General features: G+C 45.4%; 1 protein-coding gene across 1 annotated transcript in view; it reads right to left on the minus strand.

Annotated features, from left to right (window-relative positions):
• Positions 1-20,468, minus strand: part of LOC140721546 (NACHT, LRR and PYD domains-containing protein 3-like) — an 817,640-nt gene extending 797,172 nt beyond the window's left edge. The window contains exons 1-2 of the mRNA XM_073036371.1: positions 20,361-20,468; positions 770-1,063 (exon numbers count right to left, since the gene is read on the minus strand). The gene's annotated coding sequence lies outside the window, so the exon portion shown is untranslated. The remainder of the gene's footprint in view (positions 1-769; positions 1,064-20,360) is intronic.
• Between the last annotated feature and the right edge of the window lie 4,871 nt (positions 20,469-25,339).

The following is a 25,339-nucleotide window of genomic DNA, read 5'->3' on the forward strand; positions in this document are numbered from 1 at the left end:
GTGTGTGTTACACAAATTTCCAGCATTTACTGAATTTCTCTTGTTTGAGAAAGATCGGTGACGGGTCACTGCCCCGTTGGATGATTCACATCTCACTACCGGGGTGAAAGATGCTTTCTGCTCACACTCTGTAGAAATCACCCAGGAGAGTATTTCTGGTTGACGGCAAAGACGTCGTTTCTCTTAATCCATTTGGACAATAATTGACTCGTTAACATGAACATGTCAGGACTCCGTTCTCCCACTAAATTCACTCCCGATCTCGACCAAAGCCGAGCCTCGCTGTAAACGCTGAATAGAATAGTCTTAATAAGCTGGTAAGGAAGGCGGGCTCTGTTGTGGGCAAAGTACTGGAGAGTTTAACATCGGTAGCTGAGCGAAGGGCGCTGAGTAGGCTACGGTCAATTATGGAAAACCCTGAACATCCTCTACATAGCACCATCCAGAGACAGAGAAGCAGCTTCAGCGACAGGTTACTATCGATGCAATGCTCCTCAGACAGGATGAAGAGGTCAATACTCCCCAATGCCATTAGGCTTTACAATTCAACTGCCAGGACTTAAGAACTTTTTTTTAAAGCTATTATTAATGCTTTTTGAGTTAGTGATTTAGATGCATATCATATTATTACTGAGTTAAGTATTGTATGTAATTAGTTTTTGCTACTACAAGTGTATGGGACATTGGAAAAAAACTTTAATTTCCCCATGGGGATGAATAAAGTATCTATCTATCTATCTAGTTACATAGAATCATAGACAACACTTACCTCTGATGTTGTAACCGGATGGCGTTCAGTGTGGTCCCGGGAAATCACAGTCTGACTTCCCGGGTGATCGACAATGCTCCTGCACCGGTGAGCTCACCCTGTACGGAGAGTTGAGTCTGAGCTGCTGCTCCCGAGGCCACTCGGCTGTGATGTGTCCGTCGCTCATTACAGATGGACAGGGCCGGGTGAGCCGGGGTAGAGCGGGACTGCCGCAGTCCAGGTCACACTAACTCTCACCGGCTCAGGAAAGGTCTGATAGCGGGAGGAGGCGGGAGTGGGATCAATGTAGCAACCCTGAAGAGGAAAACAAACAGGCTGTGTTAACCTTTCTGTCCGGATTTCCGTGTGGATCTCTCCTTTTTCTTTCATCGTAACCAATGGGGCGGAGTTTCTCTGTTTAACTCAGCGAGTCCCAGGCTGCAAATTTGATCCAGCCCGGGTTCTGGGAGGGTCTGAACTCCACCCTCTGTGTAAGAAAGACTGCCTGACATACATAGAGTTTCAGCTCAAACCTCCCTCTCCTGTTCAGGTACAGGGAGCCGCATTTCTGCTGAAATTAAAGCAAACACGTTCGACTATATATTTCCACTAACTGGGAAAAAAAACTGGGAGAGATGTTTGCATTTCCATCCGGACAACTATTGTCACAAGAACCCTCCTCACCCACGGTTTCATTCCACACCCCGCCGGAAATACTTGTCGAATTTATTTCTCTTAAAAGTCATTTATTCCAAATGGCCAGAGGTTTTACCGAGGGAGAGAGTAAGGCACTCACTGAAAATTGTCACATATGTTAAAATGGTCGACAGGGAGGGAATGACGCACTGATTGAAATGAGCATGGGGTGGGGGGAGTTGTTTGCCGATTAAAAATGATAGTCTCACTCCCCTCTATCCCGTGACCTAATCCTCACTATCCTCATCCCTCTACCCTATCTATACCCCTCATGATTTTGTAGATCTCCCCCAAATCTTCTGCATTCCAAGGAACACAGTCGTAACCTATTCAATCTTCCCTTATAACTCAGGTCCTCCTATCGCAGCAACATCCTTGTAAACTTTCCTTGTACTCTGTCAACCTTATTTACATCTTTCCTGTGGGTAGGTGACGTAAACTGCAAACATACTCCAAATTAGGCCTCATAACTGCCTTATATCATGCAGTCTCCTGTACTGAATACTTTAATTTATGAAGGCCAATGTGCCAAAGATTTCTTTACTACCTTATCTAGGTATGCTGCCACTGTCAATGAATTGTGGACCTGTATTCCCGGATGCCTTTGTCCTACCGCACCCCTCAGTGCCGAACCCTTCACTGTGTAAGACCCATCCTGGTTGATCCTACTGAAGTGTAACAGCTCACAAACCTGCATTAAACTCCATCGCCATTATCAGACATTTTTACACCTGGTGCAGATCCTGCTGCAAGCTCCGATAGTCTTCCTCGCTGTCAAATACACCCCAAACCTTGGTGTCATCCGCAAATTTGCTGATCCAGATAATCTAATTATCATCGAGATCATTGATATAGATTACAAACAACAATGGATATCAGCACCGATCCCTGTGGAAATCTACAAGTCAGAGAGGCAACCATCTGCTACCACTATCTGCCTTCCTCCTCTATGCTAATGTCTACTCCCATTTACTAACTCAATTTGAATGTCAAGAGAATGAAATTTATTGGTCAACACCCTACGTGGGACCTTGTCAAATGCCTCGTTAAAGTCCATGTAGACAATATCTAGAGCCTTGCCTTCATCAACTTTCCTGGTAACATTCCTTGTAACCTCTTCGAAAAACCCAATAGATTGTCTAGAACACACAAAGTCATGTTGGATATCCCTAATCAGTCCTGTTTATTTAAATACTCCTGTATCCGGTCCTTCCAATGTCTTCACACGACTGATGGCAAGTGCACCGGTCTATAATTTTCTGGTTTAATTTTGGAGCCTTTTTTAAACAGTGGTTCAAAATTAGCTATCCTCCAATCCTCTGGTAGTTCTCCTGTCTTTGAGCATTATTTAAACATAACGGTTACATCCTTGCAATTTCTGCATCCGGCAACATCGGGGTCCAAGGACTGAACTTCTCCGTCACTGGGGATTTATACACTCGAAGTTGCCCAAAACACTTACTCATCCGTAATTTGTATAACATCCGTGGCCTCACTTCTCCTTTGTCTCACTTACATAGATTATTTTCACGAGTGAACACAGAAGCAAAAATCCACTTAAGAACTCCTCTATCTGTTTTGGCTCCATGCATACATTGGCATTCTGATAATCCAGACAATCAATTGTGTCCCCTGAAATCCTTTTGCTTTTAAAACATCTGTATGATCCCTCACTTTGTCAGTTAGGACAACCTTATGCCACCCTATAGCCTTCCTGGTTTCTTTCCTCAATCTTATCTTGCATTTTCTCAACTCCAAAAGTACCTCAATTTTTTCCTACCTGCCTGCACCGGTTATGCATCTATTTTTTTTCTAAACACAAAGTACACGGCAGATGCTGTGGTCAAATCAAGACGTACAAACAAGCTGGATGAAGTCAGCAGGTCGAGAAGCATCCATTGAAATGAGCGGTCAACGTTTCGGGTCGAGACCCTTCGTCAGGACTAAAGAAGGAGGGGGCAAGGGCCCTATAAAGAAGGTGGGGGGAGGGTGGAAAACCAGTCAGAGGAAAGATCAAAGGGTGGGGGAGAGGAAGCAGGGAGGGGATAGGCAGGAGAGGTGAAGAAGGGATCTAAGGGGAAAGCACTATGGGTAGTAGAAGGAGGCAGAGTCATGAGAGGTGATAGGCATCTAGAAGAGGAGACAGAGTGAAGGTGGGATGGGGGAAGGGAGAGAGAGGGAATTACTGGAAGTTCGAGATTTTGATGTTCAAGAATATTTTTCCTCTGATTGGTTTTCCACCCTCCCCCCACCTTCTTTATAGGGCCCCTGCCCCCTCCTTTAGTCCTGACGAAGGGTCTCAACCCGAAATGTTGACCGCTCCTTTCAACGGATGATGCCCGACCTGCTGAGTTCATACAGCTTTTCTGTACGTTTTTTTTTCTATACCAGGGCCTCAATACCACGGAGCAGAGCTATCGTTCTCCATATTTCCTTTGAATCTGATGGCATTGTGATCACCGGATGCAAACAGTTTCCCTACACAGACTTCTGTTACGTTTGTCCTGTCTCAGTCCCTAATGGGAGATCAAGTATCACACTTGAGTCTTTGGGATGTACTGATTAATGAAACTTTCCTGAAGACATTTGTCAACTACATGAGTACATCTACAGTCTGAGAGTTCCAGTCCGTATGTGGACGGTTAAAATCAAATTATAACAAATTATGTTTTTTGCAATATTCTCTGACGTCTACTAATTTGTTCCTCTAAATCCCACAGACTCTTGGGCAGTCTATAAGACAGACCCATTAACATGTTCAAACAAATTTTATTTCTCCAATCTACCCATAAAGACTCACTAGATGAGTTCTCCCATCTGCCCTTACTGCACACTGCCGTGACATTTTCCCTGAGTGAAACCACCCCTACCCTTTAATCCCCGACGCTCTGCCAACTCTAAAATGACAGAATCCCAGAATACTGAGCTGCCAGTTCTCTGCAAGCCAGTCTCAATAATGGTGACAATGTCATAATGCCATGTGTTGATCCATGCCTAAGCTCATCTGCCTTTCCTTCAATACAATACATTGTGGGAATTTTTTTGTGTTTCTATCGATTTCAGGAGAGTGAGGAAGTGGTGGGTGCTGTCGTCACACAGATTTACAAAGGATTTCAGCCACCCCAGAAAAACAGGAGTTGTATTCTGTGAATGCTTCAGAGATGGGGTCATTTTTGCTGCAGTTGGAAGTTTCCACATCCCTTAAAAGGCTAACAATTATACCAGTGCCCAGGAAGAGCAGTGTGATTTGCATTAATGACTATTGTCCATAGCAATAACAGTTACTGTGGTGAAATGATTTGAGAGGTTTGCGATGGCTAGAATTAGTTCTTCTCTCAGCAAGGACCTGGGCCCACTGTAATTTACCTGTATCCACAATAGGTCACAATGCAATCTCATCGGCTCCTCACGCGGCTTTGAATTACCTTGACAATACGAATATTACATCAGAATGCTGTTTCTCAACCAGAGCTCAGCGTGTAATGCAATTATTCCTACAGTTCTGATCAAAAGGCTCGAACTGCTGGCCTTTCTACCTCCCTCTGCATCTGGATCCTCAATTTCCTCAACAGAAAACCACAATCTGTGCGGTTTGGATATAACGCCTGCACATCACCATCGATACTGGTGCACCTCAAGGATATGTGCTTTGCCCACTGCCCTACTCTCTCTGCACCCATGGCTGTGCACACAGCTCAAATGCCAGTGACAAATTTGCTATTGTTGGCAGATTATCAGATGGTGAGGAGAAGGCAAACAGGAGCGAGATATATCACCTGGATGAGTGGTGTTGCAGCAACAAACTTGCACTCAACATCGGTAGGACCAATGTTCTAATTGTGGACTTCTGAATGGGTAAGACAAGGGCACAGACACACAACAATCATCATTGTTTGGTCAGCAGTGGAAAGAGTGAGCAACTTCATGTTCCTGTGTGTCAGCATCTCTGAGGATCTATCCAGGGCCCAGCATATCGATGCAGTTACCAAGAATGCATGGCAGCCATTATATTTCATTCAGTTTGATGAGATTTGAGATGTGACCAAAGACTCACAGATTTCTACAGTTGTACCGCAAAAACTGTTCTAACTGGCTGCACATCGCTTGATATGGCGGGATAGGGGAAGTGGTGAAGCTACTGCACAGGATCGAAATACTCTCAGCAATGTTGTCAGTTCAGTCAGCTCCATCATGGGCAGTAGCCTCCGTAGCATCCAGGACATCGTCATGGAGCGATTCCTCAAAACGGCAGCATCAGTCATTAGGGATCTGTTTCACCAAGGAGATGCCCCCTTCTCATTGGTATCACTAGGAAGGTGGTACAGGAGATTGAGGACACACACTCAATAAGTCAGGAACCGCTTCCTTTCCGCTGCCATCCGATTTCTGAATTGACATGGTGGAACCCATGAACCTACTTCACTGAATTCATTGTTGCAATACTTATTTAACTTTCAGTAACAGATATTTACTGTAATACAGTTTTTTCTCTACTATTATATATTGCATTGTACTGCTGCCACAAAGCCAACAACATTCACTACGTATGCCTGTGATATGACACATCCTCCTGATGACTCTACGGGGATTAATCCCGATTGGGCCTATCAGGCTGAAGATCCACTTCCCGTGTTCTTCTCAGTTTCCCAATAACAAACTGTGCAGACAGATGGACAAAGATCACATCCTCATCCCTGGGACTCAATCACAGCCGTCATGAGGCAGTAATGCCGCTGCTCCACTTGTCAGTGATGGGAAACCATCTTTATCGTTTCACTTTCCAGAGAGCCAGACTCTGAGCATTGCCGATTTGGGGCTGTGTTTACAGGGATATCCGAGGCTTTTTGAAACAGACTCGCTCCACTGCCCTGAGAGGACACTTGCAGTGTGGACGGTCCTGCAGCAGCCCCGGGGTCATCAGGACCTGGACTCAGACACTGGGCTTTGGGCAACAGCATAGCTCTGCAAAGTCTCCCCCATAACTTTCATGGTTAGTTTCTCCCCAGAGCAGTGAAAGTATGATGTGCAAGAATGTTGTTGGTCAGTTATCAAACTGGAACAACGTGACACTTACTGCTCTGGGAGAGAGAACAGTTAATTTACTGAATTAAAAATATATAGTTCAGTACAACATAGCAAGACATTTGGCAGAGTCCCACCTGGGAGATTAGTCAAGAAGGTTTGGCATTCAGAATGAGGTGGTAAATTGGTTTGGACATTGGTTTTGCGGGAGAAGCCAGTAAGTGGTGGAAGATGGTTTGACTCTCTGACTGGAGACCAGTGACTCGTGGGGTGCAGTGGGGGTCGGTGCTAGGTTCATTGTTGCTTATTTTGCTACAACAAGTGTATGGGACATTGGAAAAAATGTTGAATTTCCCCATGGGGATGAATAAAGTATCTATCTATCTATCTATCATCTCGGTCAATGTTCTGGATGATTTAATTACTGCAATAGTTGTTTTTTGTTCAACAGTAGGTTATTTGCCGTGGTCCGTACTTATTAACTTAGTTTACAGTAACTCTGTAGTCAGAGCTTTTCTTGTGCACAGACCAGGCAGAAATTGGCCACTCAGCCCATCGAGCCTGCTGCCCCACACAGTGAAATCATGGTGTTCGCTCTGCAATGCCTTGTCGCTTTCTGTAACTGGTCCCCACCCCACCCCCACTGTTTGTTATGTACCAAGACCTTGAACAGAATCAAAGTCTTTTCTTTTAAAGGACGTTGAGGAAATCAGCTCGAAACACCAACAATAAACACAGTCATGAGAAAAACGACATGCATTCATCTGAAGTCACAAGTTTTGGAAACAGAAGCTGTGTTGACTAAACATCTTTTGGCACACTTGCTTTGGAATCTTAACCCCTGATTTGGGAACTGTTTTTAACCTTGACATGAATTGTGGAGAATCTCAACCGTGCAGACAGGATAATGCAAGAACACAAATACCACGACCGACAGAAGGGACAAAATAGAGCGAGTAACTTCTTGCAACACACACAAAATGCCGGAAGAGCTCAGCAGGCCAGGCAGCATCTGGGAAAGGAGTCTTGCCGAAGGATTTCGGCCCAAAACGTTGACTGTTCACTCTTTCCCAAGATGCTGCCTGGCCTGCTGAATTTCTCCAACATTTTGTGTGTGTTGCTCAAGCATCTACAGATGTTCTCTTGTTTGCGAATATCTTCTTGATCACTAATCCAAAACATGGGAAACATCTCAACTGGAAGTAAAGATCAGAAATAAATATCAGAAGCTGAATTGTTCTCACCTGAATTCACTAAGAACGTTTAGTCTCCCTGTGGGTATATTTTCTAGTCGTTTTCTTCTAGTTTTACACCAGACCTCTTCTAACTTTACACCAGACCATCAGACGAGGGTCATTTAGTAAATAAGGGGGAGGGGCCGGTGTTGCTGCTCTGTGAGACTCACAGTGCAATTTTCTGTGTGCAAGCTGCTGCCTGTCTGCAGGGCGGATTCTGACACGTAGGCATTCCTCGGAGCAGGGAGCGGCTTCTCTGCTGAAAACGAACAAACTACTTCAACATTTCGCACTCACCTTCAACTGTGAACAAAGCTAATTTAACACTGAATTTAAATATTTCTGTAACAGGAAAAAACATTAAAACACCGATGATATAGAAAAGAGAGTTCACCAGTGTCTGCAATCTGAATGTCTACTTGTTACAATTGATATCAGACTTTGAGAGTTTCCAGTAGTTTATTTTACTTCAAACACCCAATATCTGTAGTTTTAATATATATATATTTGCGATTTAATTAAATGAATCGATCTGTGGCATAGTCCACGACGATGTTCCGAATGCCAATATCTTACAGTAGCTCTGTATTCTCAATAGTTTTTCCTGTGTATGTGAGTGAGTGTGTGTCAGGGAGGGAGAAGAGGGAGAGAGACTCTTTCACTGCCCTGTGGGGACATTTCGCATATCACTGCAGAAAGGTTTTTCTACAGCGTCTCAGTAGAAACCAACTGGAGAATGTTTGTAGTTGAAGGTAATTGTTTCTTTTAATCCATTTGGTCAATAATTAATTTGTTAATTTGAAGATTTCAGAGTTCCCTTCTCCCACTGACTTCCCTCCTGAGCCCGACAAAAGCCAAACCCCACTGTAAACGCTCCCTGGTTCTGAAGAATCGGCGACAACACTTACTGTGATGTTGAAACCGGACGCAGTTCAGTGAGGTCCCGGGCGAGCGGTGTGCTCACCATACACAGAGATGTCAGTCTGAGCCGCTACACCCGAGGTTATTCGGTTATATAGTGTCTGTCGCTCATTACAAAACATTCGCTTTCCTTCCCGCGCTGTCCTCCCACTTGCCCCCTTCCCCGCTGCGCTCTTCTCCCACCCCTGTCCACTTTTCCTCCCACCCTCTCCTTCCCCACCTACCCCGAGCTCTCTGCTTCCCCCTCCCGTGCTCCACTCATCCCATGCTCAACTCTCCTTCCTCTTTCCCCACACCCTTCCCCGCTCTCTCATGCCTTTATCCCTCTCCATCTCTCCTTCTTTTTCCTGCCCAGCTACCGCCTGTCTATCCCTGTCTAATAATGTAGACTGTCATCTAAACGGGAGAATGTTCAAACATCAGAGGTGCAGAGGGAATCAGGTGTACTCGGGTCTGACTCCTGGAAGGTTAATTTATAGGTTGAGTCTGTGATAAAGAAGGCAAGTGCAATGTTGTCATTTATTTCAAGGGGAATAGAATATAAAAGCAAGGAGAAAATTCTGAGTCTTTATGAGACATTAATCAGGCCATATTTCAAGTGTCATCAACAGTTTTGGGCCCAATATCTCAGAAACCATGTGTTGTCATCGTTGAGTGACTGCAGGAGGTTCATGAGGATGATTCCAGCAATGAAGGGTTTCACATATGAGGAGCAGGTGGCAGCTTTGTGTCTGTACTCACTGGAATTTAGAAAAATGCTGGGGAATCTCATTGACACCTACTGACTGTTAAAAGGACAGGCTGGGGCGAATGTGGAGAGGATGGGTCCTGTGGTGAAGGTATCCAAATCTGGGGGCTGCAGCCTTAAAATTGAGGGGCGACCATTTAGAAAAGATTAAAGAAGGATTTGTTTTAGCCAGAGAGTAGTGAATCTGTCACAGACTCTAGTGGAGGACAAGTCCATGGGTGTATTTAAGGCAAAAGTTGATTGTCTCCTGATCAGTCAGGGCATCAAAGGATATGGTGAGAAGGCAGATGTACAGGGTTGAGTGGGATCGGGGATCAGCCATGATGGAATGTCGGAGCTGAATCGATTCTGCTCCTGTGTCTCATGGTCCGGTGACTGTCACAGACTGAGTTTTTTTTTCATAAATTTTTTTATTATTTTTCAAAACATTTTACAAAATTAAAAACCCCAAATCCCAATGAGGAGCATTAATACAGTGCAAGATTGAGCATACAATAACAATATGCTACAAAGGAAGAGAATTTAACAAAAAAGCACCTAAATTAAAGACAAGTGAGCTTAGTGTCCTCCCGAAGCCCCACAACACAAGAAAAAAACAACAACAACACCAGACCAACCACCACACAGTATAAAGAGTATAAGTCCGGACAGTCGAACTCCCAGACTGTGAATACACTTAGTAACAGAGGATAATAATGCCTGCTACCAGAAAAAAAGGGAGCTGAAAGCAAGGGACCGAAAAGAAGGGGGAAAAAAAGAGAAAAAAAAACCCTATTCAAGAGGAAGGTTATGAAAGTACTCGATAAAAGGTCCCCAGACCTTATGGAACTTTAGATCCGAATTAAGAACTGAATAATGAATTTTTTCGAGGTCCAAGCAGGCCATAATATCGTTAAGCCATTGCGCATGAGTGGGCGGGGCAACATCTCTCCATCTAAGGAGGATCAAGCGTCTCGCCAGGAGAGAGGCAAAGGATAGTATTCGGCATTTGGTCGGACCCAGACATAAATCTGTCTCGCCCCAAAAACAGAACAGAGCAATTAAGGGGTTAGGTTCTAGGTGCTGATTCAGAATACCCGATAATGTAGTGAAGACATCTTTCCAGAATTTCTCCAAGCTAGGACAGAACCAGTACATATGGATGAGAGAGGCCACGCCACTCTTGCATTTATCACAGAGCGGACTAATGCCAGGGTAGAATCGAGATAGTTTAGATTTAGACATATGGGCTCTATGAACAATCTTAAACTGTAAGAGGCAATGGCGAGCACAAAGGGAGGTTGAGTTAACTGATTTGAGAACTGAGTCCCAGCTCTCCTCGGATAAGGAGATATTTAAATCCTGCTCCCAGGCCATTTTAATTTTATCCACAGGGGCCCGTCGTAAGGCTGCTAGTTTATCTCGGATAATTGAAATTAAATTAAACTTTTACCTAGTGGATTAATGGAAAGAAATAGGTCCATAGCATTTTTCGCAGGCATTTCAGGAAAGTTAGGAATTAAAGGAGCAGTAAAGTGTCGGATTTGGAGATATCTGAAAAGGTGAGCGTTAGGCAGGTTGAACTTAACGGAGAGCTGCTGAAAAGAAGCGAAGCGATTATCAATGAAGAGATCTTCAAAATGTCTAATGCCCTTCCTGTACCAAACATGGAATGCTGAATCGCACGTAGTAGGTAAAAAAAAGGTGATTATGTGCGACAGGGCTAGAGACGGAAAACCCCTGGAAACTATAGCATTTCCTGAACTGAGCCAATATACGCAAAGTGTGTCTAACCAGAGGATTAGCTATTGATCTGGGCAGACTGCTAGGGAGTGCAGAGCCAAGAAGTGCAGATATAGATAATTCTTTAGTGGAGCTCAACTCCATTGCCACCCAGTTAGGGCACTCGGGTTGACCGTGGAAGAAAGACCAGAAGGCAGCACAACGTATATTAGCTGCCCAGTAATATAAGCGAAAGTTAGGTAAAGCCATGCCACCCTCTTTTTTAGATTTTTGGAGGTGGATTTTATTAATTCTAGAGCGCTTATTCTGCCACAGATCTGACAAAATAATAGAGTCTAAGGAATCAAAAAAAGATTTAGGAATAAAAATTGGGATAGATTGAAATAAGTATAAAAATTTGGGGAGAACATACATTTTAACAACATTAATACGACCTACCAAGGACATAGATAGAGGTGACCATTGTACCAGACTCTGTTTTATAGCTTATGAAAGATTGACAAAGTTTTCACGAAAGAGATCTTTAAACTTCCTTGTGACTGTAATTCCAAGATAAGTAAATTGATTATGGACTACTTTAAAAGGGAGATCACGAAATATTAGTTCTTGTGCTTCTTTATTAATTGGGAAAAGTTCACTCTTATGTAAGTTGAGTTTATAGCCAGAGATCTGGCTAAACTGGTCAAGAAGTGAAAACATTAGAGGTAAGGTTGTAGACGGATTTGAGAGAAAGAGTAATAAGTCATCAGCATAGAGAGAAACTTTATGCTCAACAACCCCTCTCCAAATCCCGGTCAATTCAGGACAATTTCGAAATGCTATCGCCAGAGGTTCTATAGCCAAATCAAAGAGAAAGGGACTTAAGGGGCATCCCTGACGGGAGCCACGTTTGAGATTAAATACTTGGGATTTCTGAAAATTAGTTAGAACAGAAGCAATAGGACACAGGTACAGCAATTGGATCCAAGAGATGAAACTTTGGCCGAGGTCAAATTTTTCTAAGACTGCAAAAAGTTAGTTCCACTCTATACAATCAAATGCTTTCTCTGCATCAAGGGAGATAACACATTCAGGAGTCCCAGTTGGAACTGAGTATAAAATATTAAATAGACGCCGAATGTTAAAAAAAGGGAGACGATTTTTAATAAAGCCTGTTTGGTCATCAGAGATAATGGAGGGAATAACGGTTTCTAATCTATGAGCCAACACTTTAGCTATGATCTTTACATCAACATTGAGCAGAGAGATCGGCCTGTATGAGGAAACAGACTGAGTTTTTATGGAATCATGAAAAGAATGTTTTAGAAACAAATATAGACAATGTGAGTCTGAAGGAAAAAATTATAAAATTCCAGAAACTCACAGCAAGCAGAGCATCATCTGTAATTGGTAATGTTGTGGTTTCGAAATCATCGGTAGTGTTCTTTATATCAGTTTTCACATTCATTGACCCTCCCTGCAGCAGAAATAGTCAAACAGACTAATAATGTGAATGTTTTAACACCCGAATGAGAGTTGGATATGGTTTTAGCAGAATGGCCTAAAGTTCTGCTTTAAGAAGGACTGCCTGTAGTTCTGTGGAATATGCAGGGCCAAACAGCTGCTTACATCAGGGCCCAAGCTCAGAATCTCACAGAAAAACATTTTCCCAGTACTCTTTCAAATTTATTTACTTGTCTTCTATAGATAGATGACCAAAACTGCAGTCAATACTCCAAATTCGAACTCACCAATGTCTTTTACAACCTCAAAACAACATCCCATCTCCAGGATTCAGTACATTAATTTACACAGGCAATCTGGAAAAGGCTCTTTTTTATGACCCAATCTACCTGTGGCGCTACTTTCAATGAATTATGGACCTGTATGCCCAGATCCCTTTATTCCACCGCACTCTTTAGTGCGCAATCGTTTACTGTGTAAGACCTACATAGTGCAACACTTTGCACTTGTCTACATTAAATTCCATCTGCCATTTTCAGCTCAGAATTTGCAGCTGCGTCAGATCCCACTGTAACCTGCCTCTCTGCCGACTACACCCCTGATATTGCTGTCATATGCAAATGTGATTATCAAGTTAAACACGTTATCATAGATGACAAACAGCAATGGCCCAACTACCGTTTCTGTGGCCCTCCACCGGTCATAAACCCCCAATCAGGGAGACAACCATCTATCATCACTGTCGGACTTCACCCAAAACACCAGTCTACTCTAATTTATTTCCTTACATTGAACTTGGAGCAAATGATTTTCTTTACCAAACCCCCACATGGGATAGTTAAATGCCTTGCAAAAGTTCATGTTGCCAACGTCCACTGCATTGACTTTACTTACTTCCCTTGTTACATTCCCCCTAACCTCATCAAAAAAAATTCTGTCATTGCCAAGCACAGAGGAAGTCATGCTGATCATAACAAATCAGTCCTGTCTTTTCAAATAGTTATATAATGTGGTGCTTTCAATACCATTCACACTACTTGTGTCAGAATCTGCTGAACAGATCCTGACCCGGATCTGGGCCGTACCTTCCAAATAACCGAACCTAACTTGCACTACCTTACTTTCCCTTTTCTATTTTCTAATTATGATTTAGAATTTCAATTTTTATTATACTTAATTCAATTTGTACTTCAGGGAGTGTGAAGCACAGAATCAAATATCACTGTAATGATTGTATGCTCTAGTATTAATTGTTTGGTGACAATAAATTATTAAGTATTAAGAATCACTGGCCTATAGTTTTCTGGTTTAATTTTTCAGCATTTCTTAAACAGAACAACGTTAGCTATCCTCCAACCCTCCATTACCACACATGTCAGCAAGTATAATTTAAATATACCTGCCATGACAACTCAGTCACCCCTCGCTCCTCACTGAACATCCAGCTCCGCTCCCTCCTCACGGCCTATCTCACTCGTCCCTCTCCCACAAATACCCAGTCACTCAACCCTGCTTGCTTGCAGCTGCTCTCGCTCACCCATCCTCCTCGCCCCCTCATCCACACCTCTCCTTCCTCATCTCCATCCTCCACTCCCGAAACCCCACTCACACTATCACTCCCGCTCTACTCCCTCATCCTCTCTACATATTACTCACTTCACTCTGTCCATCAACCTCTCCACCTTTCTCTCCTATTCCACCAACACTCTACTCTTCTCACTATCTCCCTCACTCCCTTTCTCACAGTCCCTCCCTCTCTCACCCTGTATCTCCTACTCCCTCTTACCCTTTCTCACTCTTCTTTCCCTTCCCACCTCTCTCTCCCCTTTCTACCCATCTTTCAAACCCCTCACTCACCCACTCTCTCACCCTCCGCCCTCTCGGTCCCTTTCTCTCTAATTATATCTCCTCCCGCTGTCTACCCATTCTGTCCCAAGGTCTACCCCCCATCTACCTACTCCACTGACTCACCCTCATCTTAGCTGCTCCCTGTCCACCTTGCAGACCCTCGCCCTGACCGTTTCCGTTCTCCCTGCTCAACCTCTCTCTCTCCACCTCATTCCACCCCTCACCTTTACCCTTACATCAACAATATTTCAAGGGTCATTAGCAACATTGACTGAGAAAGATGCATGTTTGATACACTGTGTAATGTCTTTATATTAAGGAATGTCACAGTTGGGAATGTCGTGGATCCATTTTTTTAAAAAAAAGTATTGGGAAAATAAGTTTAAAAATAACTGCAGATAATGTGAGTCTGAAGTAAAAATAATTAAATACTGCAAACTCACAGCTGTAATTGGTAACATAGCTGGTTCGAGCCCATCAGCAGTGTCGTTTACGACATGCTACAGGTTCATTGCAAATTATTAACAGCTTAGCATATTTGCATATGCAGAAATGGTTAAATAGAATACTGAAGTGACTTTGTTTGCAGGATTGAGAGTGAAATGTCGAACCAGTTTCAACAGAAATGCCGCTCCCTGTTCTGAGGAATGTGCAGGCAGCTGCTTAAACACAAACCCTCAGCTCCAAGTCTCACAGAAAAGCAACCTGCACAATCCAAACCAATCAATGATATTGCCTCTTCCCCCTTCCTTTCCAGTTCCTCTGAAGGGTCTCAGCCCGAAACCTGCCCTTGGTATTCAGTTCCATACACGCTGCCCGGACCTGCTGCGTTACTCCAGCATTTTGTCTTTCCCTGGTTAAGAAAGATCCGCGACTGGGAGCGTGTGTGCAGTTTGACATCACATCAAAACATATCCATACTGTTGAATATTCTTGGGGAATTAAGGTGTAAATCATTCAAGTCTGATATTAATTTTGGATTTTTACTCAATCAAACCTTTGTCTGTGATCAAGCAGTCAGAGTCATAGTTAGAGAGTCATATCAAAACAGAACACAGTACAGGCGCTTTGTCTCAGTCATTTAAACCACCTGTTCCCACCCACCGGCACAGTAGCCATATTCACCCATCCATATTTTCAAAGGCGAAATCGTGCTCGCATGTACCACTCCTGTTGGCAGCTCATTCAACATTCTCTCAACCCTCTGATTGAAGACTTATCCACTCATGTCCCCCTAAAACTTTTCATCTTTCACCCACAATGCATGATCTCTGGTTGTCGTTCCACCTGACTTCACTGGAAAAGGCCTGCTTGCATTTATCTATCTCTACCCATCTTCATGTTGTCCTGCTCTATCAAGTCTCCTCTCAATTTTTAGCATTTCAATGATTAAAGTCTGAAACTATTCATCCTTTCCTTATCACCCAGGTCCTCCGGAAAAATCCTTGAAATTTCTCCCAATACTCTTTCAAACTTACTTACATCTTTCCTGTGGGTAGGTGACCAAAACTACACACAATACTCTAAATTCCAACTAACCGATGTCTTATACAACTTCAAAATAACATCCCATCTCCTGCAGTCAATAATTTAATTGATGAAGGTCACTATGCCAAAAGCATTTATTAACCACCCTATCTACCTGTGGCACTGCTTTCAATGAATTATGGACCTCTATTCCCAGATTCTTTTGTTCCACCGCAACGTTAGTGCTCTGCTGTTTACTGTGTAAGACCTACCATAGCACAACACTTCGCACTTACCTGCATTAAATTCCATCTGCCATTTTCAGCTCAGTATTTCCAGCTGTTCCAGATCCCCGTAACCTATGATAGATAATTAGCCTCATTGTCAACTACACCCCTAATCTTGGTGTCACATGTAAATGTGCTTATCAAGTTAAAAACATTACCATCCCAATCATTGATATAGATGACAAACAGCAACGGACCCAGCTACATTCCTGCGGCTCTCCACTGGTCATAAGCCAGGACTAAAGGAGACAATCATCTACCATCACAGTCCACCTTCTCCCAAAATGCCATTGTCCACTCCAATTTACTTCCTTACATTGAACGTGATGCAAATGAATTTTCTTGACCAACCTCCCACACGGGATTGTTAAATGCTTGCAAAAGACCATGTAAACAAAATTTGCTTTATTGGTAACAAGGAAATCAACTTTACTGGTAACATTCCCCATAACCTCATTCAAAAAAAAATTCTGTGTGTTGCCAAGAGCAAACAAAGTCATGCTGACTGTTCCAAGTCAGTCTTGTCTTTTCAAATACTTATATATGCAGTGCTTGTAATACTGATGTCAGAAGCACTGGCCTATAGTTTGCTGGTTTATTTTTTTTTTTAGCCTTTCTTCAACAGCATGTTTCTTCAACATATAACCCATGTTAGTATGGGGAGCGGGATTTTACACCATATTCCAGGTACAATCTCAACAAAACGCAAGTAATTGTTAATGTCATTTCACTCTTACACCCAATAACTCTTACAATAAATACAATGTACCTTTCACCTCCCTCTCTACCCACTGCACAAACTCTCCATTTTAACATACTCAGGATTTCAGTTTCTGCTACAGAAGTGGGTGATTTGCCGTTTCCCACACTGGGCTCCAGTGACCTGTTGTTCCCACTCACTCCTTTCCCTCCATTACCACAAAACCTCTCAACAAGAGACACAGAAAAGTACAGCACAGTGCTCAGTCTATTCAATTAATGAAGTGGCCAACTAAACTAACCCCATCTGCCAGAACAATGTCCATATCCTTCCATTTTCCTCACATTCATGTGCTGATCTAAATATCTCTTAAAAGTCCCAATGTATCTGCCACTACCATCACCCCAGGCAGCAGAGACTGGATGGAGGTTGAACAAGATGGTTGATATACATCATTGAGATGATAGGATACAGACTGGACAGAGGTTGAACAAGAAGGTTGATATATATCATTGAGGTGGAGGGATACAGACTGGACAGAGGTTGAACAAGACGGTTAATATATATCATTGAGGTGGTGGCATACAGACTGGACAGAGGTTGAACAAGATGGTTGATATATATATTTGAGGTGGTGGGATAGGGGCTGGACAGAGGTTGAACAAGATGGTTGATATATATCATTGAGGTGGAGGGATACAGACTGGACAGAGGTTGAACAAGATGGTTGATATATATCATTGAGGTGGAGGGATACAGACTGGACAGGTTGAACAAGATGGTTGATATATATCATTGTGGTGGTGGGATACAGACTGAACAGAGGTTGAACAAGATGGTTGATATATATCATTGAGGTGGTGGGATAGGGGCTGGACACAGGTTGAACAAGATGGTTGATATATATCATTGAGGTGGTGGGATACAGACTGGACAGAGGTTGAACAAGATGGTTGATATATATCATTGAGGTGGAGGGACACAGACTGGACAGAGATTGAACAAGATGGTTGATATATATCATTGAGGTGGAGGGATACAGACTGGACAGGTTGAACAAGATGGTTGATATATATCATTGGGGTGGTGGGATACAGACTGGACAGAGGTTGAACAGCATGGGCGGGGAATGAGCAGATGGGATCAGCTGGGAGAAGGGATCAAGGATGATCACTGATGGTCCTCAGGAGGAGGGGTTGGTCAACAGCCCGCCCCTACATTTCTAATGAACAGCACTGTTTATTGTTCTTGTATTAAAATGCTTTTGTGGGATTATGATGGGATGTTCCAGTTCATTTATTGTTACCTTTTAGCTTGGATTATACAGTTACTTGCTTGTGTATTTCTGGGTCACACTAACTGTAACCTGGGTGTGTGATGGTCGCCTCCCCTGTCTGTATGAGACTGGTTGGGTTCACTCTCGGGGTCGTGCTGGCTGGTCTATTTTGTGTTTATCACGATAAAACTGTTATTGAGTTCAATGAACTGCCTCATCTGTCATTATGGACCAAATGCTCACCACAATACTACTGTATAAAAGATCTGAAAATAACAAAGCTGGAACAAACCATAAGTCACATTGGTATGGTGACTGCTTTGCCCATGGCTGCAAGGAACTGCAGAGTTACGGACACAGATCAGCTCATCACAGAAACTAGTCTTCCCTACGTGAACTCCTTCTGGACTTCCCACTCCCTCAGTAAAATCAAAGATCCCCAGAACCTGGGCATTCCCTTTTCTCACCCACCCCCATTAGGGAGAAGATACATATCCCCAGGCTTAAAAGCGGTTTATCTGAAGTGAAAAAAGTTTTTGAGAAGTTCCAGGAAGCGAGGCGAAGTCGACAGTTCGGGAAGTTAACAGGACTCATTGGCCAATATTAGATTTCTCCAACAAATCCACGTCAGCACAAAACGGTGACTGCACTCTGCCGGCCAAAAATCACTGCATTCCGCCGTCTGTGAGTATGCGCAATGCGATTTTCACATCGACAGAGCGGGGAGGGGGCTCGGGAAAAACCCGCAGGCTGCAGATCTGCGGCAGAATAAGAGCGGAAAACAGGATACCGTGATCGGTGGGCACGTCTCCCCGACAATAAACCGGCTCCACAGGACATAGGAGCAAAATTAGGCCGTTTGGCCCATCTACTCTGCTCCGGCGTTCAATCAGGGTGACCCTTTTCCCCCTCCTCAGCCCCACTCCACGACCAGATAGTTGGAAAATGAGTAAATGGCCGACAGTTCGGGAAGTTACCGGGACTCACTGCCGACTCGACACTGGCCTCAGTACTCACCGACGGGAATCTGATTTCTCCCCCGGCTCCCGGCCCGAAGGTATATATATATCGTTTCAACAACGAACAGGGAGAAAAACCACCATCGATCCGGGGGAGGGGGGGCAGCTGTGAGCATGCGCAGGGTGATTACTGCGTCAGAGCGGAGGGTCACCCCAGGGAGCAAATTCCAGTGACCGACCCAGCAGACTCCGTGAGGAACAACATATCTCCATTAACTACCCCCTTGCACCTCAAATGAATGGCCTCTTATCTTAGAAATTTCAACCCTGGGGAAAAATATATCGTCTATCCACTCTATCTATTCCTCTCGTAATCGTATAAACGTCCATCCAGTTTCACCCCAGCCTGCGCCGCTCTAGAGAAAACAACACAAGTTTGTCCAGCCTCTCGTTATAGCTCATGCCCTCTAATCCAGGCAGTGTCCTGGTAAACCTGTTCTGCGCCCTGTCCAAAGCCCCGACATCCTTCCGAGAATGGGGGCGACCAGAACTGTATGAAACACTCCAGATGTGGATTAACTAGTTTTATAAAACTGCAGCACAACTTCCCGACTTTTGAACTCAGTGCTTCAACTAAGAAAGACAACCATGCCATTTGCCTTCTTAACCACCCGATCAATCTGTGCAGTCTCTTTCAGGGAGCGATGAACTTGGAGTCTAAGATCCCTCTGATCATCGACACTGTTCAGGGTTTTGCATTTAACAGTGTACTGTCTCATACATTCGACCTACCGAGCTGCCAAGATGATCATCACTAATCAAATCTCACTGAGATTTCTCAGGTCCTGTTGAATTTATTGCCAAGTGCACAAGTACGGGAAGGTACAGGGACAGAGAAACACTGACTTGTGGCAGCATCACAGGCAAGTACATTCAGATAACACACAGAACAGCAATTATACAATTCTCTGTCAGTAACAATACAGAAACGTGTTTTACGTCATCCTGCTAATAGGACCAGAACAACAGGGGCTGAGCGGCGGCTCATCTCAGACGGTTCGGTGTGAATGTCTCACAACCCGGACCGACCCCGGCAGATTCTGTGAAGGAAGCGAGGCGAGGCCGCCAGTTCGGGAAAGTTCATCCCCTCCCCCTTCAGGTTTCACCGATCACCTTCTGTTTCTCTCTCCCTCCCCACCCCCACCTTTTATTCTCCAGTTCGGGAAAGTTAATGGGTTTCACGGCCTAACATCAGACCTCCCCGCTCCGGACCTGTTTCAATACTCACCGAAAGGAAATTGTTGGTGTCGCCCCGCAGTGAATAATCCGTCCCCGGCTCCCCGCCCCAAGCGGCGAGGGTGAGGACCCCTCCTGATCCCGATCCCACGGCCGACCAGTTTAAACAAAGAACGATAAACAACACCGCCCTTCCCGTACCGAGCATGCGCGATGTCGCCAGCCCGTCACCAGGTAAGTGGGCGGGGCCTCGGAACGAAGCTGCAGATCCACAAATCTGCCTGTTCAGTTAGACTCATTGTCTCAGATTGCTCCTGCCCCACCGAACTCATTTCTGCATACCTTGATACTGTTTTATCCCCCCCTTGTTCAATCGCTTGCCACCCATGTTCGTGACACTTCTCACGCTTTGAACTTTTTCAATGATTTTAAGTTCCCTCGCCCCCATCGCCTTATTTTCTCCATGGACGTCCAGTCCCTCTATACCTCCATCCCCCACCTGGACGGTCTCAAAGCTCTCCGCTTCCTTTTGCATTCCAGACCTAAACAATTCCCCTCTACAACCATTCTCCTCCGTCCAGCGGAATTAGTTCTTACTCTCAATAATTTCTCTTTTGGCTCCTCCCACTTCTTCCAAACCAAGGGTGTAGCCATGGGCACCCGTATGGGTCCCAGTTATACCTGACCTTTTGTTGGCTTTGTGGAACAGTCCATGTTCCAAGTCTATACGGGTATCCGTCCCCCTCTTTTCCTTCGCTACATCGATGACTGCATTGGCGTTGCCTTCTGCACGCATGCTGAGCTCGTTGACTTCATTAACTTTGCCTCCAACTTTCACCCTGCCCTCAAATTTACCTGGCCCATTTCTGACTCCTCCCTCCCCTTTCTTGATATTTCTGTCTCCATCTCTGGAGACGGCCTATCTACTGATATCTACTACAAGCTTACATACTCTCACAGCTACCTGGACTATTCCTCTTCCCACCCTGTCTCTTGCAAAAATGCTATCCCTTCTCACAATTCCTCCGTCTCCGCCGCATCTGCTCTCAGGATGAGGCTTTTCATTCCAGGACGAAGGAGATGTCTTCCTTTCTTAAACAAAGGGGCTCTGACGGTGGTGTCTGAAAAGAGAATGCTGTCCAAGTTGCATGCCATCTTGGACAATGACTCCCATCCACTCCATAATGTGCTGGTTAGGCACAGGAGTACATTCAGCCAGAGACTCATTCCACCAAGATGTAACAGTGAGCGTCAGAGGAAGTCATTCCTACCTGTGGCCATCAAACTTTACAACTCCTCCCTCGGAGTGTCAGACACCCTGAGCCAATAGGCGGGCCCTGGACTTATTTCCACTTGGCATGATTAACTTATTATTATTTAATTATTTGTGGTTTTATATTGCTATATTTTTTCACCATTCTTGGTGTGGCTGTAACGAAACCCAATTTCCCTCGGGATCAATAAAGTATGTCTATCTGTCTGACTGTCATCACCTCTGCTCTGAAATGCATCTCTCGCATTTCCCACACATTTGCCCTCACCCCATCTGCCCACCACCCCACTCGGGATAGGGTTCCCCTTGTCCTCACCTACCACCCAACCAGCTTCCGCCAACGTATAATTCTCCGTAACTTCCGCCACTTCCGACGGGATCCCACTACCAAGCACATCTTTCCCTCCACCTTCCCTTTCTGCTTTCCGCAGGGATTGCTTCCTATGCGACTCCCTTGTCCCCCCATCCCTTCCCACCGATCTCCCTCCTGGAACTTATCCTTGTAAGCAGAACAAGTGCTACACCTGCCCTTACACTTCCTTCCTCACCACCATTCAGGGCCCTAGAAAGTCCTTCCAGGTGAGGCGACACTTCACCTGTGAGTCGGCTGGTGTGGTATACTGCATCCGCTGTTCCCGGTGTGGCCTTTGGTGAGACCCGACGCAGACTGGGAGACCGTTTCGCTGAACACCTACACTCTGTCTGCCAAGGAAAGCAGGATCTCCCAGTGGCCACACATTTTAATTCCACGTCCCATTCCCATTCTGATATGTCTATCCATGGCCTCCTCTACTGTCAAGATGAAACCACACTCAGGTTGGAGGAACAATAACATATACTGGCTGGGTAGCCTCCAACCTGATGGCATGAACATTGACTTCTCTAACTTCTGTTAATGCCCCTCCTCCCCTTCTTACCCCATCCCTGATATATTTAGTTTTTTTTCCACCCTCCTTTTTTTCTCTCTTTCTGCCCATCACTCTGCCTGTTCTCCATCTCCCTCTGGTGCCCCCCTCCCTCTTTCTTTCTCCTGAGGCCTCCCGTCCCATGATCCTTTCCCTTCTCCAGCTCTGTATTCCTTTTGCCAATCACCTTTCGAGCTCTTGGCTTCTCCCTACCCCCTCCGGTCTTCTTCTATCATTTCGCATTTCACCCTCCCCTCGTACTTTCAAATCTCTTACTATCTTTCCTCTCCGTTAGTCCTGACGAAGGGTCTCGGTCTGAAACATCGACAGTGCTTCTCTCTATAGATGCTGCCTGGCCTGCTGTGTTCCACCAGCATTTTGTGTGTGCTACAGATGCTGTGGATCCGACGTAAAACGGGATCACGTGACGGGTGGAGGGTCTTTCACGTGACCCGGTGACTCCAGTCCTCACCCCTCACACGCTGCCCGACCTCCCCACCGCATTTCCCATATTACTCCACATTTACACCAGGGACATGTTTAACATTTTCCCTCCGTATATTCCCATCCCATCCCTCCACCTCCCTGGGTTAGGGGCTACGGGTTCGAATCCCATTCCGGTCCGACTAACATTTTAGATCCAAACCAGAATTGTGCAGGTTTGATGTAAATCAGTCTATGTTTATAAACACTAATTTTTATTCACATTCCTCCGGCCTCACTGGACAGGAACACTGAAACATCAAGTGAGAAACAGCAGGAGGTGGCCATTCAGCCCCTCTAACTATCAACAAGATGGCGGCTGCTCTCCCATCTCAGACACACGTTTCTTTCCGATCCTAATTTCCTCCATCCCTTCGGTCTCCACACATCTACCAGCCTCTGTTTTATGTGAAGAAGATCACTGAGTCTTCACCGCCCTCTGTGGTGGGGAATTACAGACATTCACCACCCTCGGAGTGGAGACATTTCCCCTCATCTCAGTCCCAGACAGTCAACCCCTTTTCAGAGACTGGAATCCCTGGTTCAACCGGCAATGATGTTGTGCATTTCAATGTGTTCACCTCTCAGTCCTCGATTCTCTAAATGAAATGGTTATCATATTTGATCTTTCTTTATATGATGACCCCACCACTCCAGGGATCGGTCTGGTGAATCTTCATTGCACTCTCTATAACAAATACTCTCTAACCTCTTTGTTAATCCTCTATGGAATTAATTTCCATCTTCTGCAGCCCCGTGTTGCCCCAACTACTCACCTCCCACCCCTATCACTATTTCCACCTTCCCACCTCCCCCCTCACCTGGATCCACCTCTCACTCCCCAGCTCTTGCCCCATCCCCACCCCTCACCTCTTTTCTCTGACTATTTCCCGTCCACTCTCAGTCCAGAGGGAGGGTCTCGGCCCGAAATGTTGACGGTCCATTTCCCTCCACAGATGCTGCCCGACCCACTGAGTTCCTCCGGCAGTTTGTTCTTTGGTCTGTATAACCCGTGTTAGTATGGGGAGCGGGATTTTACACCATATTCCAGGTACAATCTCAACAAAGCACAAATAATTGTCACTTTGCCCGGACCACTGGCCCCGCTTGCAGGGCAACAGTCTGCCGGTGTTTGCCCCCAATGTGGTGAATCCCTCTGCTGGACACCACCGTGGGCTCAGACATTTCCACAGATAAGCCTCTCCTGTCCCCACCGGGACAAACATCCTGTCCGCCCCGTCTCTCACCATCTTCACCCTCTCAATAAAATCCCCCCTCCCCGGGGAGCCGGCATCACACCGACGGGCCGAGCGGTCTCCTCCTACCTCTCGGCGATACATCGGACTCCGGCCGCGGGAGACGCTTCACAAACGCCCCAACTTCCCTCGGAGGGAAATGGAAATAAATCAGAAAGCGGACATTTACTTTGAGCTTTTCTCCGCTCTGATGAGGCGGTCGGCGCTCGAGCGGGAGACGGACTCAGCGGGGTAACGCCCACTCGGCTTGTCCGCTTCCGCGACTGGTTGTAACCAGTGATTGACATCGCTTCGCACCAATGGGAATAGCGCAGCGCCTGAATCCTCTGTTGACAGCGATGGGGGAGGGGCTGGTCACGTGATTATTAGCCCAGCCGTTCAACCGATAAAGCTCGAGCACAGCAGCGCGTGGGTGACGTAAGACACCGCGCACGTGAGAGCAGATCCCGGTGTGGGGAGCCCATGTGTGACGTCAGGCGCGTGGGGTGGAGCTGTGTGACGTCACCTGTGGGAGAGCGCTGGCATTTAAAAGCACCTTAATGGACTTTTCAGTGGGACAACAACATTAATCACGGGTTTCATCACTGAATCCAGTGTTGTGGGATGTAAAGTCCCCTGTTATGTGTCCGGCTGTGCCGTGTTGTTGGTGGAGTGGGCAGCGTGGTGTTTGTCTCGATTCGGGTCACAACACCAGAATTGCCAGCGGGGTCCACACACAGTGTATTAGTCAACAGAAAACCTCTCGTCCCTGCAGTCTTTGTCTCCTGGTAAACTCAACACCCTGAGTGTGGACCATAGATACCCCTTCCTCTCAGAGTCAGGGGATCATTCAGACAGCTGATCGCTGAGAGGAATTATATTTATTCGTCATTAAAGTTCGCCCAGATTCGTTTGGACAGATTTGATGTGGAGTTCGGGGTGTCACAGTGAAAGGGTCGGACGGCCGAACTCTCTCCGTTGTCCAAACATCCTTCCAGGTGAGGCGACACTTCACCTGTCAATCTTCCGGGGTCGCCTGTTGTGTCCGCTGCTCCCGATGCGGCCGCCTCTACACTGGTGATACCGGATCCTCCGCAGTTGTGCGGGGTAGGAGTGTTTTTTGGGGGTTGATGAT

Source organism: Hemitrygon akajei, unplaced genomic scaffold (assembly GCF_048418815.1).
Source record: "Hemitrygon akajei unplaced genomic scaffold, sHemAka1.3 Scf000057, whole genome shotgun sequence".
NCBI classification, from domain to species: Eukaryota; Metazoa; Chordata; class Chondrichthyes; order Myliobatiformes; family Dasyatidae; genus Hemitrygon; species Hemitrygon akajei.